We start from the raw sequence: 21,058 nt of genomic DNA, 5'->3' as shown, positions 1-21,058 counted from the left end.
GTGTATAGTCATAATCCTGTGAATAGAATGGCAAGCCCATCCCAACAACCGATTCGGCGGTGGAGGAAAAAGACAACACCACTACTGTGCAAACAGATTTCTCAAAGAAACCTGCCAAACCTGAGCATCTGCCCTGGCATCAGAGATCAGACAGTAGTGCTTAGCAAAGGTATGGACCGACTTCCAAGTGGCAGCCCTGCAGATATCTGCAATGGGAACATTACGTAGCAAAGCCGTTGTCGCTGCTTTGCCCCTGGTAGAATGAGCCTTAGGCTTACCCCCTAAGGTCTTATTAGATTTCTGATAACATAACTGGATACAGGACTGTGACAAGGAGAGTCCACATGGGAGTCGGTTAGGAGATGCGATACCATTGGGACCTACCAATAGCTCCTCACCGTCTCTCTCCCCACAGCAGCCAGAAACATCACCATTCTGCCTGCCAGAGACCGAGACGGAACCATGTTACTTTAACTGGGCCGAGTTTGCAGGATTCCAGGCCCCTTTCACTGACATCACAGAGGCGGAAGATGAAATTCCCGGAACTACGAATTGAGAGGTGTGTTATTCACCCGGAGGAGTAGAGTGCGGAAGAACAGAGGAGAGCAGTGTGTCGAGGAAGGAGAGCGAAGCAGACGAGGACGAACGGCCAGCGAGCCCGAAGAGCGAGAGAGGACGCTTGGAATTACCAGCCCGAAGTCTACTGGAGCCAGGGGGCCAACGACACCACGTTCCGCCCAGCCATACTTCTGGAGAAGTGTGGCTAGCACAGGTATGTGCACGTATCGCGGGCTGGGTGGGGAGAAAGGTTTAACGCCGTTCCGATAAATCACCGACTATCCTCATGCACTACCTTCCCTAAGCACTACCGACACCCGAAATCTCCTAGAGTGTGCTACACCTAGTGACTCCTCACACCCTATCCCTGTGTGCATTAAATATACACCCCAGACTAAAACAGGTTTCCTTTCTTTCATTTGTTTACGGTCGCCAACGAGCCTGGGGCACCCTGGAAAGGCGCCAACGTGGACTAAGAGGGAGCGGATCCCCGGAGAAGGATCAAGAGGTCTCCCTTCCATATTATTGACCCAGCCCGAGGAGGAGAAAGTTACTAAAACCAATAAAGCCACAGTTACCCAAGTTAACTGTCTTCTCTGTTTCTTCAGTCCCGCTTACAGTGGTGGAGAATGCGGGCACTGAAGTAACCATCTGTAAAGAAAAGATGGAGGAATTACTACAACACTTAGTTAAAGGACAAGAGCAATTGGGCTGGGCAGTGGAACAACACCTAACATCCGCCCAAGCTGATAGAGAAACCTTTAAAACCACTATCTCGGCCCAGTTCGACGGGCTACAGAAGATGATTGCAGACCCTGTCATGCCTCAATATAGAGAATCAAGAAGCCCACATCCCAGTCCATCAGGGGTAGCGTTGCAAAAGCACATACCAGGAGAGGACCCGGATGTGTTCCTTCTGAATTTTGAATGGACCACCCATGCCTGTGGCTGGCCTGTGGAGAAATGACAGTTTTTAGTAGCACCCCTGTTATCTGCTGAAGCCCAGGCGGCCTATCAGGTCGCAAACCCCTCAGGGAATGTCCCATATGCCACCATAAAAACGATAATACTTGACCACTTGGGTCTCGACTCCGAGGCATACCGGGTACGATTTTGGAATGAGAGGGGGGTGTCTGGGGAGAACCCCAAGACGTTATTTTTCTGATTAAAAATGGCAGCCGACAAATGGCTTACTCCTGCCATCTCTTCCAAGGAGGACATTATGGACAAAATTTACTTGGAGCAGTACTTAGAGGCCTTGCCTTACAATACCCAGAAATTGCTCTGACAACATTCCAATCTGACCACGATCCAGGCCATGGAAATGGCCACCACTTTTGCGAGAGACCAACCAAAGCCCACCCCTGGGAACAAGAGAAAACCATCAAACCACCTATAGCAAAATCGGAAAGGAAACCCAGGACTGGGAACGAACTTCTACCCCACAGGTTCCAAAAACCGGATCTACCCAGCTTCCGAGGCCCTCAATGCTTCGAAGGCGGAGCCTGGGGCCACATCGCCAGACTCTGTCCCCAAAGAAAAACCATGGAAGAACCCATGGAAGTGGGATATCTCCCCAAACCCGTCTTCTAATCTGCGGAATTGGGAGGAGCATATCATGTGAGTGTGAGGGTGAATGGGGAAGAGGTAAAGGCCCTTCTTGACTCGGGGTGCAAGCAGCCCGTAATAAAAGGGGTCCTAGTTAAACCTAACCAAGTGGTCCCATATTCGTGGGTCAATATCAAATGCGTTCATGGAGATGTTAAACCCTAGCAAATGTTAGCCTAGACCTGGAGGGGGGTAAGAAGTGTACCGTTAGAGTAGGCGTCCTGGAGACTCTTCCAGAGGAGATCATTATTGGGACAGATACCCTAACATTACAGAGCTTTTTACACATATCCTCAAGCAACCTCCCCTCCTACAGAAAGATAGAAAAGGTCCGGCCATGCCAGATTTTTTGTCTCCAGAGCCATGGGCCACAGGTCGAAGCTTCACGTTTGCCCAAGCTAATGATAGGACCCTGTCCAACGCCTGGGAGCAGGCTCATAGTACACAGGATTCGGCAGAGCCTTGTTATCCCCGTTTTGTAATTCAAGAGGGCTTACTATATCGGCAGGGTTCTTCCTCCACCTCCCTCCAATTGCTGGTTCCTATGTGTTTCAGGGAACAGATCATGTTTTATGCACACACACACCTCATAGCGGGACACATAGGGACTGAGAAAGCCACACAGAACATTTTAAGACACTTTTATTGGCCAGGAGTTTATCAAGACATCAAAAATCATTGCCAAACTTGCGAAGTATGTCAGAAGAAGAGTACCCACAGGCCCCCATCGGTACCTCTCCAACCCCTACCGATAATAGGCATCCCTTTCGAGAGAGTGGGGATGGATTTAATAGGGCCCCTGCCTAGAACAAAAAAAGGTAACCTGTATGCTCTCTTGATCGTAGATGACGCCACCAGGTTTCCCGAGGCTTTTCCCTTAAAATCCCCCACCTCCCGAGTAATAGCTGACAAACTCATCGAATTATTTTCCCTCGTTGGTATTGCAAAGGAAATCTTAACCGTGTCCCGACTGATGAGAGAGGTATGTAAGCTCCTAGACCTACAGCATATTAAAACATCAGTGTACCACCCGCAAACCGATGGTCTAGTTGGCACCCTCAAATCCACCCTCAAAAAGATGTTAACAGTGAATGGGACCGAATGGGACCGCATTCTTCCCTTAGCCCTTTACGTCATCAGGGGGCAAACTGAAAGCAGTCTGGGATGTTTGTCCTTTGAACTGTTATATGAGCGTCAACCTAGAACCCTTTTGGAGATGACAAAAGCGGCTTGGGAGACCGAAGAGGCAGGAGAAATCAGGAACATTTTGGAATACAGTCAGAATCTGAAAACCCAGCTAGGGAAGATCAGAGAATTAGCATACTCTAACCTAGAGAAAAGTCAGGAAAAGCAGAAAGTAGCCTATGACAAGGGCAAACGATGGAGAAAACGAGAGAAGGGAGACTGGGCGTTGGTTTTCCTTCCCTCCAGCACGAACAAAATTCCAGGAAGAGTGGATGGGTCCATATAAAGTAGTGGGAACGATTGGAAACACTAGTTATCAGATCCAGGTTACTCCCCAGTAGAGACAGACCTAGCATATAAACATCCTGAAAAAAATGTCTAGGACCTCCCCCAAAGAAGAACAATCTTGCCATTCCAACTGGTACTTCCCCCAACTCCACTCTAGAGAGCCTAGTGATCAATGAAGATTTAAGAGAGCACAAACAGGACGACCTACAGAAAGTGCTTTGGCCTTTTCTCACTTATTCTCTTATCTTCCAGGAAAGATATCACTAATCGAACACCGAATAGTGACAACCCCATGCGTTGTGGTCAAACAACGACCATACCGCATCCCTGCGGCCAAGAGAAAAGACATACAGAAAGAAGTTGGGGAGATGCTGCGTCTTGGGGTAATCAGACCTTCCAGTAGCGATTGGTCCTCCCCGATAGTTATGGTACCAAAACCAGATGGTAGTACCCGGTTCTGTATGGACTTCTGCGCCCTAAACCGTATCTCCTCGTTTGATGCATACCCTATCCCTCGCATTGAAAAGCTCATGGAGAAACTGTGAGGCAAAATATATCAGTACCCTGGTTTTGAGCAAGGGATATTGGCAAGTACCACTTAGAGAAGAACAGCTTTTGTAACACCCGACGGGCTATACGAATTTAATGTCCTTCCTTTTGGTTTACATGGCGCTCCCGCCACGTTCCAGCGCCTTAGGAATGAAGTCCTAAGGAAACATCAGACCTTTAGTTCAGCCTACTTAGACGACATCATAATCTTCAGTCCCACCTGGGAAAGCCACATGAAACACATGCAGACCATCTTGACAGCCTTGAAGGAAGCGGGCCTTCACATAAATTCCAAGAAGTCCCGAATCGGATATCAGAAGGTGAAATACCTAGGGTAACTATTGGGGCATGGCATGATTGAGCCACAAATAGAAAAAGTGCGTGCCATCGCGGAAAGAAACACCATTCCCCAAAAATAAAAAGAAGATGAGGGCTTTTTTGGGGCTCATAGGTTATTATCATCGCTTTATTCCGTCCTTTTCGGAGGTTGCAGCCCTTTTGACAGATACGTTAAAAAAAGAGTCCAAGCCCACAGTCTTCCATTGTCCCACAACCCCCATGTGGGATGCCTTCAATACCTTAAAACTTGCTATCACTACAAGTCCCGTACTGTCTAGTCCTGACTTTAACCGTTCCTTCTTATTACACACCGATGCATCTGAATATGGGGTGGGGGCGGTGCTTTCCCAGTTGTCCCCAGAAGGCATATAGCATCCAATACTATACATCAGTTGAAAGCTATTTCCTCGTGAATTGAAGTATCCTACTGTAGAGAAGGAATGTCTCGCTATCAAAAGGGTGGTGGACAAATTAAGATATTATCTGGAGGGACACCCATTCACCCTTTACACTGACCACGCTCCTCTCACCTGGATGAGTCAAAACATCTCCCATAACCCAAGGGTACTGAGGTGGTTTGTGACCCTACAACCCTTTGCCTTTAAAGTATGCCACTGAAAAGGAAAGGATAACAACAACGCTGACTACCTCTCTCATTTTCCTTTCTCCGATCGGGAGAATCCAGGGGGGGTGGTATTTGACAAGGAGAGTCCACATGGGAGTCGGTTAGGAGATGCGATACCAATGGGACCTACCAACAGCTCCTCACCGTCTCTCTCCCCACAGCAACCAGAAACGTCGCCATTCTGCCTGCCAGAGACCGAGACGGGATCATGTTACTTTAACTGGGCCAAGTTCGCAGGAGTCCCGGCACCTTTCACTGACGTCACGGAGGCGGAAGATGAAATTCCCGGAATTACGAATTGAGAGGTGTGTTTTTCACCCGGAGGAGTAGAGTGCAGAAAAACGGAGGAGAGCAGCGTGTCGAGGATGAAGAGCGAAGCAGACGAGGACAAATGGCCAGCGAGCCCGAAGAGCGAAAGAGGACGCTTGGAATTACCAACCCGAAGTCTACCGGAGCTAGGGGGCCAACGACACCACGTTCCGCCCAGCCATACTTCTGGAGAAGTGTGGCTAGCACAGGTACGTGCACGTATCGCGGGCTGGGTGGGGAGAAAGGTGTAAAGCCGTCTCTATAAATCACTGACTATCCTCATGCACTACCTTCCCTGAGCACTACCGACACCCGAAATCTCCTAGAGTGGGCTACACCGAGTGACTCCTCACACCCTATCCCTGTGTGCATTAAATATACACCCACGGCTAAAATAGGTTTCCTTTCTTTCATTTGTTTACGGTCGCCAACGAGCCTGGGGCACTCTGGAGAGGCGCCGACGTGGACTAAGAGGGAGCAGATCCCCGGAGAAGGATCAAGAGGTCTCCCTTCCATATTATCGACCCAGCCCAAGGAGGAGAAAGTTACTTAAACCAATAAAGCCACAGTTACCCAAGTTAACTGTCTCCTCTGTTTCCTCAGTCCCGCTTACAAGGACACAACCCACCTCAAGATGGACTGTTTTGAGGTGGCAAGACCAGTCCTGATTGACCCATAATTGACAACCAATTGGTCTGACCTACGAATTTCCTTGGTCTTATCCAAGTAGAATTTCAACACTCTTCTGACATCCAGGGAATGTAGAGACCTTTACGCTGGAGCGGAAGGATTTTGGAAAAACGTAGGTAAAGTTATAGTCTGATTGACATGGAAATCAGAAATCACCTTAGGAAGGAATTTAGGGTGAGTATGCATCACAACCTTAGCAGCATGAAATACAGTATAAGGTTCTTGGCAACACAACGCCTGAATTTCACTCACCCTGCAGGCCGATGTAATGGCCACGAGGAAAGCCGCCTTCCACGATAAGTGCTGCAGTGAAGCCTTATGAATAGGTTCAAAAGGTTCCTTCATTAACCTGGACAGCACCACATTCAGCTCCCATGAAGGCGAAGGACTCCGAACAGGAGGAAACACTTTCTTTAATCCTTCCAAAAAATCTTTAATCACAGGGATCTGAAAGAAGGATGTCTGTGAAGGGCATTTCATGTACGCAGTTAATGCTGCGAGGTGAACCTTAATATAATGAAAATTAAGGCCAGACTGAGCCAAATGCAAAAGGTATGGAAGAATTACATCTTCCTTGCAGGTCGTCGGATCATAGTTCTTGGAAGTGCACCAGATGCAGAACCTCTTCCACTTGTAGGCATATGAAGTCCTAGTGGAAAGTCGCTTAGCCTCCTTGAGTATATTCATGCAATCGTCAGGCAGATTCAGGTGTCCATATTGCACTATCTCAGGAGCCATGCCGCCAAACTCAACAATGAGAGGTTGGGATGCACCATCTGCCCCCCGAACTTCGTGAGAAGGTCTGGCCGACACGGCTGCTGTAGGTGGGGTAGGAGAGACCTGTGAAGCAGGTCCGTGAACCACCAATGTCGGGGCCACTCCGGAGCAATGAGGATTATCCGTGCTCAGGACTGAGACAGCTTGATGAGTACCGCTGGAATCAGGGGAATGGGTGGAAAAGCGTACAGAAAGCTGGTCGACCAGCTGATCCATAGCGCGTTCCCCAGAGTCCCCGGTTGGTAATAACTGGAGGAGAAGTCTCGGCATTTTCTGTTTACTGCTGTGGCGAACAGACCTACGTCCGGAGTGCCCCAGCTGTTGAAGATGTTTCCTAGCACTTCGTTGTTTAGAACCCACTCGTGGATTTCTTGCACCAACCTGCTGAGTGCGTCCGCCTGAACATTCTGCACACCCAGCAGATGGGTAGCCGTTATCGTACGTCCTCTGGCTAGCAGCCAGTGCCAGATTGCCTGCACTTCTTGTGACAGTGTGCGCAATCTTGAGCCCCCCTGCTTGTTGAGGTAATACATTGTGGTCGTATTTTCCGTCTGTACAAGCAGGGAATTGGTCTGGCAGGACGGATGAAAGGCCTTCAGCGCCAAGTGAACAGCTCTGAGTTCCAGGAAATTGATGTGATACGTGGATTCCGCCGGGGACCACGTTCCCTGGATCTGTAGATGGTCTGAATGCGCTCCCCAGCTGTGGAGAGAAGCATCCGTGACAATAGTTTGAATGGGAATGTCCTTGTAGAATGGAACCCCTTTGAGGAGATTATCTGCTGAGCACCATCTCAGGGACTGTTGAGCGTGAAGGGACAGCCGGATCCTGTCGTCCCAGCTCCCCCGCTTCTGGTCCCACTGATCCTCCAGCCGCCTCATGTGGAGGCGGGTGTGTGGCGTGAGGAAGATGCAAGAGGCCATCGACCCCAGTAGAGAAGACACCGTCCTCACTGTCGTAGATGGAACAGCTATGAGAGCCTGAGCCTTCCGAAGGATCGATAAGCGTCTCTCCTCCGAAGGAGACACGCTTGCTGAAAGAGTATCAATGGAGTCTCCCAAGTACTGTAGGCACTGGACAGAAGTCGGAACAGACTTGGACATGTTTATGTGCAACCCCAGTTGGTTCAACAGAACAGCCGTCCTGTTGAAGTGCAATTGCTTTTCCTGGAAGGTGGAGGCTTTGATCAGCCAGTCGTCCAGGTACGGGTAGACAAACACCTTGTTCTCTCTCAGGTGCGCTGCCACCACCGCCATGCACTTTGAAAAAGTCCTGGGTGCAGACTTCAGTCCAAACGGTAGTGCGGTGTACTGATAGTGATTGGCGCCGACTAGAAAGCGCAGGAACTTCCGGTGTTTCCGTGCAATGGGCACATGGAAGTACACATCCTGTAGATCTATTGCGCAAAGCCAGTCTCCTCTTTGTAGCTGAAGATAAATCTGGTGCAAAGACAGCATGCAAAATTTCTCCCTGCGAATCCATTTGTTTGCTTGTCGCAAATCCAGACTGGGCCTGAACTCGTTCTTGTCCTTCTTGCGCACCAGGAAGAACCGTGAGTAAAGGTCCTTTCCCCTTTGAGACAAAGGGACGACTTCTATCGCCCTTTTCTTAACAGGGTATCAGCCTCCGCTTGGAGCTCGCGCAGCTGGAACTGCAAGCGAACCGGTGGAATTGCTGGAGGAGGGCTGACAAAACGAAGACTGTACCCATTGCCAACAATATTCAGCACCCACTTGTCCGGAGTAATTTTACCCACTCTGCCAGGTAATTTTGTATGCTTTTCCCCACCGGAGCGGGTAACGGACGAGGGGGAAGTAGCACCTCAGGGCTTAGACCCAGCCGGGCCCTCATTCGCCGAGGAGGACTGCTGGCCTCCTCTTCCCCGCTGATGCTTCTAGAAAGGCTGTCGCTGGTACTGCTGCTGCTGGCCAGCTTGACGACCTTGTCCTCGCTTCTGGGAACCATATCTCCTCTGGAACGGACAGAAGGACTTCGGTTGTTCCTTTGGTTTCTCCAAACCAACGGCCTTCAATGTCTCTGCTTCCGTCTTCATGCGGGCCATTTCCTCATCCGCATGCTTCCCGAAGAGAGTCGATCCAGAGAACGGCAAATTTGTGACTCTCTGCTGCACCTCTGGTTTGAGAGAAGTAAGGCGCAACCAGGAATGGCGTCTTAAATTAATGCCATGGCAATAACCATGAGAGAGGCGTCCGCCGCAGAGCTGATGACTTGATTGGAGACCATCATGCCCTCGTTCAATATCTCCTGGAAATCTTCCCTCCTATCCCTCGGGAGGAGCTCGACAAACTGTTGCAGAGATTCCCACAAAGCACGGTCGTAGTGACCCAAGAGCGCCGAAGCCCTCGCCGCTTTCATTGATGTGGCCGCCGTACTGCAAACCTTCCATCCGGCTGAATCCATCTGATAGATCTCCTTGTCCAGAGGCACCATAGAAGACGGAGCAGTAGCATGCTGTTTCTTGGCTGCTGTCACGATGACAGAATCCGGTACAGGATCTGACCTCAAGAACGCCGGATCAGAATCCGGGGGCCTGTACTTCTATTGCAGCCGAGATGGAACTGACTTCACCGAAGTCGGGGTCAAAAACAGCTCCATGGCCGGTTCCTCCAGTCCTGGCACCAAGGGTAGCAACGGGCGAGAAAGATGCTGTTTGTGCAAAGTCTCAAAGATCACAGAAGTAGATGGTGTGGGTACCGTCAATGTGATCCCTAACTTCGCTGCCCCCCTCAGCAGCACCTCCTGAAATGTCACAATGTCGTCCACAGGTGACACCCTCATAGAAGGGTAATCCGATAATGTTGGAGTATACCTCCAGTCACAGGAAGAGCCCGTGTACCGGGACCGCGACCTGTCTCTCCGATGGCGGTGACGAGACCTTGTGGAGGAGCGATGTCTACTGCGAGTGCGGTCCCTTCCTCTAGACCTTGATATAGATCTCCTGGGCTTTGCTGGAGCCGCCGGTCTTAGAGGAGGCGGAAGCGTAGGAGCCGGAGCCGGAACCTCAGGCCGAGGTTGTGGAGGCAGGGGCGGTGTAGGAGGCAGTGGGAGTAGAGGAGGAGGAGGAGGAGGAGGTGGAGGAGGAATCGTCGCTGGAGGCGGAGGAAGCCGTGGAGGAGGCATCCTTGGAGGCAGCAGTGGAGGTGTAGGCGTCCTGGGCCTAGAAGGTGAGTAGGTCCGAATACTCCGATTCCGATGACCTCACGACTCCTCTCTTCTTCTGAGCAGGCCTCAAAGAAGAGGTTCTAGAGGCAGACCTCCTTTTGGATGAGCGCAGGCGCCTCCGCGACCGGGAGCTCGCCGATGAAGACGACAGCCTGACCACTGAGGCCTGGGACACTGTCCTGGTCCTTGAACGTGTCTTCAACGTTGATTTTTCCTTCCTTGACGTCGACCCCTTCGACTTTCTACCTCTCGACGTCGATCGTCTAGACGTCGATGCACTCCTCGATGTCGAATGTCTTCTCTTCGACGCCGACTTGGCTCTTCTCAACGTCGACGGCAAACGATGGTATAGCCTCGACAGCGAACGTCTTCGCCTCCTGGACTCATCTCGACGTCAATGGTGTGTCGAAGCCGGTGAAGTCCTCAACGTCGACCTTGTCCGAGGTCTCGAAGTCCTGCCCCTCGACATCGGGCGGCGACGCTGCTTGGACCCAGAGCCCTGGGTCGACGGAGAACAGATGGTGGTCATACCTCTCGACGCCGACGTCGAAGCTATCGACGTTGACCGGGATCTGTGTCTTTTCTGGGCCTTTTCTTGACTGGGGAGCCCTCCAGAGGCCGAAGCACGGGCAGAGGATGATGACATAGTCCCTCTATGCCCAGAAGTCCCACCTGGTTCTTCATGTCTCCTCTGCTCCAGGCCTTGGAGACGAATCTTCTCCCTGTCACGCAGGTTCCTCCTGGAGAAAGAGTGACAGATATCACAGGAGTCAGGGACATGGGTGGAAGGGAGACAGAGTATACATACTCTGTGGGGGTCAGATTTAGCCTTCTTCCTACCACACTCAGGGCACTTGTTGAATAAAACTGGCATTTTCGACAGAAAGAGTTGGTAAAATTGGTTAAAAAACACAGCAAATGGAAGAGGAAGACCCCAGACATCGAGTGAAACACTCAAAACACTGGAAAAGTGCCAAAAATTGAAGATAAAACCCAAATAGGGAGCGCTCAATGCTCCAGGGTCCTGCTAGCAGGAGACGGAAAAAAGAACTGAAAGTAAAAGGACTTTGGCTGTGTATCCTGGGATACCGAGGGTCTCTGGAGAGTTCCTTAAAGGCACGGTATCCCTTTTCCAGACACATAATGACAGCCTATGGGGGCTTGTCTGTCCATCCCTTCCTCTCTATCATTTCAAGGATTTTGGTGAAGGGAAGTTTATCTATCGGTGAAACATGGCAATATGTGTAAAATTTGATTTTATTTGGCTATCCTTTTCACTTTAAGTTCAAGTACTAGCCAGTGTAACGTTGTACTTTTAGGCTGCATTATTTGTCTTTGATTTTCTCTTAAGTGTCTATGCAGGACTGCAAAGTAGACAGCTTAAGAGATTATTTTTGATTGCTCCGGGGTCCACGCACATGGGTGGGACTATTCACTAGATTATGACTATACACAGAGATCCCCTACTACAGAATATAGCGTTGATGAAACCAGCCTCACATTTCAGCGACTCCATGCTATTGACACTAACAAAAGATCTCAACCTTCTTTTTGCCGCACTTTAGACAAGGATTGTTAACACATCACTAACCCAAGGAAACCGGCTCAGTGACACCTCTATTGAAAAAACAAGGTTCTGATTAGACTGATCTGAATAACATTCAACCAGCAACAGACATCCATTTTCTAGCAAAATTTCATGAGAAACGTGTACCAGAATATTAGTAACTTCAACTTACTCAAAAAGTTCCACTAGGGTTTAAACCCAGGAAGCACCATAAAAACTGCCATCACACATATTATGGATGATGCATGCAAATCCTGGACTAAAATAAACCTTGTCTGCTCATCCTTCTCGACCTTTCCTTGGCATTTAACAGTCAACCACAGCAAGCTCCTTGAACAGTTTGAACAAAGAATGGGGCTGTCTGGAAATGTCCTAAAATAGTTTACCTCCTAGCTACAAAACCTGTGACAACTTATCAAATAAATCAAATTGGGAAGTTCTCCCCACAACCAGTTCCGGTCCAACTGGAAGTCCCTCATGGCTCTGCTATCTCCTCAGCACTCTTCAACCTTTATATGGAACCGCTAACTGAGATCCTTAATCAAGCTCACCTCTCCCACCACATGTACACTTACGATACTCAGATTTACCTAAAGATATCCTTGATACACTATGGCTAACCCAGACATGGCTAGTGCTAAATCACCTCAAACTAAATTCTCTGAAGACCAAATGGCTTATTAACAAGCCCATTGCAACACATTTCTGCCACCGGGGTGTCACTTTTGTGATGTTCCAGAGGCGCAGTCTGCATACCTATATCTACGAGGCCATGAAAAGCCACTTTGCGTGACTTCTTATGGCCTTGTAGATAAGGAGTAAGGCAAGGCAGCACAAGTTTCTGCCTTGCCTTACTCTGTGTGAAAGAGACTTTCCACGAGTGTTGCTGTGGGTGATCCCACTCAACATCCATGGATTTCACACTGCCCCAGATTTATCACATCAGGTATATCTGGGGCAGTGCCAAAACCTTGTGCTCTCTAAAGCAAGCGTAATGAGGATAAATGATTACATGTCTCCTCATTTTTTCTTTTCCCACGTGTGCTGCATTCTGCAGCACACATAGAATGAGGAAAACACCTCTTGTGATTATTTTTGTGCAGGAAAGTGCCCCTTCCAGCACAAAAACAATCATGCCAACAACACAGATACCCATGCAACATGGGTTGCCGCTCGGCTGCAAATTGTGCGCCGGCGCTGGCTGAAAGGCCCGGTATGCACCGTATCTTGTGAATATGGTGCATTCCTTACCTTTCAAATTGCCACAAGGCAGCGCAGCAAAATGACTTGTGGCTCTGCCCTATGCCAATTCTTTGTGAATAAGTCCCCAAATTCCTACTCATCTCTCCCCCTTAAAGCTTCCTCCCTAACAAGAATGGCTCATTACCCTGGATGCGCTGAGCTGCAATCCCATAATTATTGAATCCACAAAATCCCTTGGCATAACACTCAACATAAATCTTAACATGCAAGCTCACATTCGCGCAGCCACACTGGGTGCACTCTCCCATCTCAGACATCTAAAGAAGTTTCAACCATTCATCCCGACTACCAACCTCAAAATAGCAGTACAGGCCTTGGTTTTATCTAGGCCTGACCATGGAAATGAGACCCTATTGGGAATTCCCAAATCTTGACTTGAACCGCTAAAGGCAACCGTCCATGCTGCAGCAAGACTTTTAACAGGATTGAGAAAGTTTGACCATATCACACCGTCACTAAAGTCCCTCAAAGCTAGGATCATCCTCAAGACAGCTTGCCTGATGCACAAAGTCCTGACTATGGTACCTCTGAGTACTTAACCTGCAATCAAACTTTATTAAGGGGTAGTTGCTTTCTTAGAAGTGCATGCTCCCTCCTACTAGAACAGTGAGATTTGAGAAATTACTGACCAAGGCTCGTACTTTCTCTGGCTCGGCCCCCAAAATATGGAACTTTCTCTCACCAGAGATTCTGCTGAACCCATTGACCATGGTTTTTAAAAGGGAGGTCAAAAGGATTTTACCCTGACTGACTCAGAGTGAGTCAACAGTGTAACCACACAGAAACACCTGGTACTCTACACCACAAGTCAGCAGCTTCATTACAGTAGAACCATGATCCGTGTATGAGGTCAATGAATCTAGTACTGTTGATACAACGCATTTCCCATGATGTATGGGCGACCACAGTTATTTTTTTAATCAATAAGATTTTAGTTTCTTGCTTATGTATGTAACAGCAACTGACTTTGCTCTGTACAGCGCTCTGATATCTTTGGGTCATGTTTGCTTGTTATAAAACTCTTAAAATAAAATTGAAACTAAATAAACAAACATTGTATTGTGTTTTTTATATAAATAGGGACTGTACTACTCTTTATGTATAGAACTTTGGAGTACTGTACATCTATTTATGACATGAGGAACAATTCACTGCAAGGTACCACGTGCTGAAAGGACATACACAGATTTTAATGCAGTGGTTTGGTTCTCATTCTTGCAATCTGAGCAGGACTCAGTGCTTAATTTGTAAAAGAATGAGTAAATGAGAAATGAGTAAATAGGCATCCCAGTACCTAGGCACCATAGTGTTCAATTCACTTAAGGCCTCTTTGTTAAACTATCAGTCACCACTACCCCTTTATCTAACTCCTGCTCCCTTTGTGCCCGTTTTCCGCCTTTCTCTTCCCTTTCTTTCCCATTTATGTGCTTTTTTCTCTCTTGCCCGGGGTGAAGATCTGATGAGGAAAAAAAAGTGCTGATCCCCAAAAGTGAACGCTGGTAGGCTCCATCGGCAATCATCGGCTAAATGTAGCACTGAAGAAGGTATTCACAAACAACAGTGTGAAATGGGTTTACGTTTTTAGGTTTTGCCTGCACAGTGCGTGTACTCTAAATCTACTGTATTCAATATAAATCTTAAAAGGGGCTTACATCAATCCCCCTTGTTTCTAATTGTTTCCTGTGCTTGGCAATTACTTTTCCTCCGTTTCTATTGGCTGTAGTATACTATTTCCTGTTATTCCTCATGTGTTTACTCTTATCAGTGTCCTGAGGCCCAAGTACTGTTTTTATCCCCTTTTGTGGAGCAACTAAGCCATATCACCCACCTTTAACACGCTCAGTACTACATACACTGAGCTCTTCCCTTTTAGTCTGTAAAACGGGACGTTAACTTATCCTGGCCTGCTTCAAACTACAACTCCCATCAGCCCCTGGCTGCACGCATTTGAAGTGTCCTTGTCGCCAATCAATGGCTAACTTTTGTCCTTCTACCGTTTACTTAGCTACAACACCTTGCAACATTATGACAATTCCCCGTTTGTTATGCATAAATTGGAGAGACAGGTACAATCTTTTCACAACAACATATCACACTGTACCAAAGATTATGCCGAGAACCCATGCGTGTGCAGTGAAATGAAGAGCATATGCATTGAAGCACCTGACAGGCAAGATATCTCCTAGCAAGGAAGTAGGTATTGCATGGACTTTGAAAAAGAGTGAGTCCTGCGGACATCTTGGGTTACTCACCTTAGCAAGAAATACAGGGCAGTCAGTACCCCCCGCCTCGTGATCTGGGCAGGAACACACTGTTGACTGTGTAGTTGCATGTGTCTGGTGGACGTAAACTCTACTTGGGGCTTTGCCCTGGATGCAAACTAACAAGAGAAATAAGCTGGGACAGACATGGTGTATCTTTCCTCCACCTCTTTAGGGTCAGTGCATTACTTCCAGGCAGTGAGATGCAGAGTAACGGCAAAGAGGTGATCTGTTGCTTGGGTCATCATGAACACCTTCCTGGGTCGCATGCTGGAGTACCCCAGAATTTCCATTGACCAATTAGACAGGGAGAACCTAGCGGCCAAAGACTACTTTCTCTCGCACTGCCATTAGGGTGGGTCTTGGAGCCCAAATGAAAACCATTTTTTCTCACCCTGCTAGTTGAGGAAAGTTAGAAGCACACTTGAGGGCTCACTCATCACAGACTAACCTAATTGCTGCTATTGAGTTTGATTTTAGTTCCCCACAAAAGGCAGCTTTCATCAATTCGAACAGATGCAACACCAAGGCTTGTTATTACATTCCCACTAGTTTGGATAATTATTTTTGTGTATGGACGATCCCTTAGGGCGAGTGTGCTTCGCTTTTACAGCCAACATTCCTTGTACTGCAACTTTATTGAGTTGTGACATATTCCTCTTGCAACGATTTATATAACCTGTTTTACATACTTTACTTTGGCCATGTTTGTGAGATACCCCTACTATGTCTTTAAGAATGCATCTCCTATTTTTATTTCGGTTATTTCCATATATAACGCATGTCCCGTATTCAGCACAGGTCCCGTGTTTTGAAGTTGGAGATTCCTTCTGAATGCTGATTCTTCTACTAAGGGTAAGGTTGGTTTCTCCATGCAGTGTTTATTCTGTGGACTTGGCATTTTACCATTATAGCACGTGTATTTATCGATAAGTGGTCAACTATGTATTGCCACTTGGGTTGCCTTACGTGCACTATTCTATTTATGCAATACGTCTTGATTTATTGTAAATATCGTAACTACAAAACATTGTTGCCTGTCATGTTGATGGACTCGGTCAAAGGTATAGTTCGTCAAATGTATTTTCTGTTCTCGCGATTTGCATACTATGTCACTTTTACTTTTTACATTGATTTATTTGTTTAGCGATTAATCTTATAAACGTTAATTTTATGGCACGTTGCCTTTTCACCTTGAGTGTGTTTTTCTGCCCGCACCCTTTTGCACATTATGCCACGTATGTTTTTTTGTGTTGTTTGCCATGTGTAGCGACTATCCTCAGGAATTTTCGTTTTGTGACATTTTGCCTTTCTACCAGCATGACATATTTTATGGACCATGATCATTGCTGGACTAGTCTGACTGATTTTCAGATTGTCAGGACTGTTTCTGAGCAAACTGCTTTAATAGAAGCATTTATATTCCACAAAGAACATAAGCCAAGGTATAGTGCCTTGCACTGAGTGAGGATGAATGTTTGAGCTATCTAGTCATCATTTGTTCACCAATAATTTTACAAGTGCTGACATTTCTCTCTTCACTGCACTTCTCCATCTTGCATCCAGTCACCTTAAAATTCTGCACCGTCAAAGCCAAGCATAAATTTTGTTTAACAAGTGTTATGTGAATTACTGGAAATCTTGTGGGATTACATCAGCCCCAATACCTGGACATAATTTGTACTGTGGTGTTATGTATCTGGTATTGCTTCTTTGCTCTAAATGACTGCCCAGGTTGTACCACCCAGGTTTGCTGCCTAGGCACCCTAGGTCCACCCAGACTGTACCTTAGGTGAGCAGAGATGCAATTGAAAATAATGTACAGCGACTCCATGAGTGCAGGACTGTTGCGTATCTATATTGATAGCTGTTGATGCCTCACCTGCTTGTAATTATGTGGTTGTGCAAGAAGGCTGGCTGCACTATGCAACTGAAGTCTTTACAAAGCGCATAAGGGCGGAAGCATGTTTTCATTGTACCAAATGGGGAATGCAAGATTGCTGGGAAACATTCATGGGTTTTTTAACGGTGCACTGGGCCTGTTGAAGGCCATAGAACACATTATTAGGTTTTGCCTGATTAGTTCTTTTCTCTTTGTTTTTTTTACTTGCTCGCTGACCCTCCCTTTTTTTTTCTTCAATCCTTACTTATCTTCTTGCTTCTTTCCCTAGTCCCTCCTTCATTCATGCTTTCCTGTGTTGATTTTCTCGTTATGTATCCCTTTTTATCTCCTCATAACATAGTGCCTTCTTTCCCTATTTCTTTAGTACCACGCACAAACTCAGGGGCATATTACCAAGCAATAGCGATAATTATCGCTATTGCTTGGTTAGAGACAAAGATTTACCGCTGATTTGCGGCGATTTTTACCGCAAATAAACCTTGGTATTACCAAGGTTTATCGCAAATGCGATAAAAATCGCCGCAATGCATGAATATCGCTGTAAAGTCAGCGATATTCATGCATTACCGAGCTAATGCTCTTAGCCATGTTATCCACCTCCTGTCGTGACGGAGAGGTTGGGATCCGACAGTGTGGGCGACTGACAGTAGGGCATTAGGACCCTGTGGGTCCTCAGGCAGAGTGACCAGGTCACCGGACACCAGATCCGGTGACGGGACAGGAAGGGGACAGACGATGTCCAGGACAGGGACGTGGACGGACGTGGGGACGAGCAGCTACACGATGCGTGAATAAAGAAACGTTAAACTAACCTGCGTCCTGTGTGTGGTGTACATCCCTGCCACAGCAAGAACAGGACAACTGGCGACGAGGGAAAGTGACGAACGACGCGTGGATAACAGAGCGGAAAATAGATGGCTGGAGACACACCAGGAGCCCACCCTGGAAGTGTAAAAGACAAAAAGAAAGAATGCCCATTGAGCAGCGACGTGGGAGCACACCCCGGTGAAGACGAGCGCGGATGCGGTAAGCGCTGAGAAAAAGGGGAGTGTGTTGAAGAGGCTGGCGCGAGCCGTCGCGAGAGTATCCAGAGCCTCGGCGGCCATATTTGAATGGGGCGAGTTGAGAGAATAGCACTGAGAACAGCAGTGGGCCGGCCCCAGCGAAAGGGGTGCAGAGATGCTGACTCTCTACTAGTGGTTGGCTGTGCTTTGGGGGAGACCTACGTGAACACGGCCAAGTGATCTCGTATGTCTGTGTCAGCCAGGGCCCAGGCTTGAGGGCATCTAGAAGACCGCAGTGGCTGGATTATCGCTGAGAGCATAATTGACTGTTTTATCCAAAATGGGAAAAAAAAAAAACTAACAAAACAGAAGAGGAATTACATTTGAAGTGGCGGCCATCTTATGAACAGGCAATGCGATTGTGACCGCGAAATTGCGTGAAAATAGCGGCGGCCATTTTAGATGAGGAAAGAAGGACAAAAAACAATGGAGCGGCCATTTTAAGGCCAAATAACGTCGGAAAGGAAGGAAATGAAAAGAAAAGACAACTAGAAAATAGAAATAAAGAAAACAAAAGACATACTAAGGAGAATAAAGAGGCATAATAAGGACAGAAAGAAAAAGAAAATAAGAATGGAAAAGGTCTGAAAAGAGAAAGAAAGGAAAATAAAAGTTTTGAGGGAAGAATAAAGGATAAATAAAGAGCAAAAGGGCGCACAAGTGAAAAAAGAGCAATAAGGCAAGGAAGAAGATGGTGCAATAAGAAAAGAGAAAAATAAAGAATAATGAGTGGGAAAAAAAAAGAGAAAGGACATAAAGAAAAAGAACAAAGAGAAAAAGAGACAAGGAAGAAATATATATATACAAGAAAGAAGCAAAAGCGAGTGGAAGAAGCCAGAGAAGGCTAAATAAAAGACAGGAAGAGAAATAACAAAGAAAAGAAGAGAGAAGAAAGAGAAGTAAAATAACGAGGAAAGAAGGGACAAAGACAACCAAAGAAAAAGAAAGAGAAAAGGAGAACACGAAAGAAAAGAAAACAAAAGGAAAGACATAAATATAAGAATAAGTCGCAGGAAGGTTGCAAATATAAGAAAACAAGTAAATAAAGAAGAAGAAGACTAGGAAAGCCCAGAAGAGGCCGAATAAGAAAAGAAGGAAGGACAAATAAGAAAGAAGTAAAAATAAAGGAAAAGCCAGAGATAAGGCCAAATAGAGGAAAAGACAGAAAAGAGAAATAACAAAGAAAAGAGGGACAAAGATCACCAAAGAAACAGAAAAGAGAAAAGGAGAACATAGAAGAAAAGAAAACAAAAGGAAAGACACAAAGACAAAGGAAATAAAATGGGTAAAAAGGAGTAACGTGACAGGACTTTGGCGCAGGAGAAACAGCAGCAAAAGGAAAGGACAAAGACATACAATGAGCAGAGCGGACAGGCGCCACCAAGGAAGATCAAGGCAAGAGACACCGCACGGCCAGGACCAAAGGTGGTGAGACAGAAAGAAACAATATCGATATTCAGACAACCGGTTCACCAAAGATTCACTGGCGGTGACGAAAGTGAAAGGATCGATGATAACGGCTGTCTCCGACCGACAACGAACAACAAGGAAAAGATAGCGTTTCAAGGAGCTAAAGGCGGATGAAGAAGAAATGGCAGCGGCAACTGCAGCCACATGGAAGGAGGAAGATAGAGGACAAGGAAGCGATGGAGACACTAGATCACGAAGGACATTCAGTAAATAACAGAGACTCATTGAAGAGATGTAGAGTGACAAGTTCTCTCTCTCTCTCTCTCTCTCTCTCTCTCTCTCTCTCTCTCTCTCTCTCTCTCTCTCTCTCTCATTCTTTCACCTTCATCAATATAACTGTGAATGAGGACTATGATAAATGTGTCACGAACATTTGTTTGCAACAAGGGGAGAGATGTCGTGACGGAGAGGTTGGGATCCGACAGTGTGGGCGACTGACAGTAGGGCATTAGGACCCTGTGGGTCCTCAGGCAGAGTGACCAGGTCACCGGACACCAGATCCGGGGACGGGACAGGAAGGGACAGACGATGTCCAGGACAGGGACGTGGACGGACGTGGGGACGAGCAGCTACACGATGCGTGAATAAAGAAACGTTAAACTAACCTGCGTCCTGTGTGTGGTGTACATCCCTGCGCACAGCAAGAACAGGACAACTCCCATTGGATAACATGGCTAAGAACTGCTCAGGGCAGATGTTAGCTTTTGGAGATATTCGCGCTTAGCGCGAATATCTCCAAAAGTTGGTAATAGGAGATAGCGATGTTAGCGACTGTTTTCAGTCGCTAACATCTTGGCACGCCCACTTTGCATGTCATTAGTGATAAATATCACTGAAATGCAAAGTGGGGCCCAAGATGGTCGCTATCTCCTACTAGCTGTCGCTAACTGGTGTTAGCGACAGCTAGGTAATAGGGAGATAATTTTATCTCCGCTTTCTTGGATTTTAAAGCCAAAAAAGCGGAGATAAACCCTCTTGATAATATGCCCCTCATTTGTACTATTTTTTCCACTTGTTGTTTATCTCTGAGCTACCTCTCACCCCTGCTGCCAGGTCCTTCCTCCTAACACACACTCACTTCCCACCTGCCCCCCCCCCCCCGCCTCTGCATTCTCTCTATTGTCCCTGTGCTAATCAGTTATTCTCTTACAATGTCCCACAGAAAGTAAGTTATTATTATTTTCATTACATCCATCAGTGAGCATGCACACCTTTTGCATGTCACATATTAGTTTACCTTATCAGTTTTATACCTGCTCTCCAAGTTAAAATTTACAACAAAAGTCAATAATCACATAGGCGCAACTTATTGCATTTACCAATGCTTGTTATTTGTGTGCCGAAATTGAGTCGGAACATTTCTCCGACGAATACATCTTTGCGCGTGCCTCCTCGGCTTGGAAGTGCACGTGCGTCCTC

This window comes from Lissotriton vulgaris, chromosome 12 (assembly GCF_964263255.1).
Source record: "Lissotriton vulgaris chromosome 12, aLisVul1.2, whole genome shotgun sequence".
NCBI lineage: Eukaryota > Metazoa > Chordata > Amphibia > Caudata > Salamandridae > Lissotriton > Lissotriton vulgaris.
The sequence above is the reverse complement of the archived record's forward strand: the minus strand, read 5'-3'. Positions refer to the sequence as shown.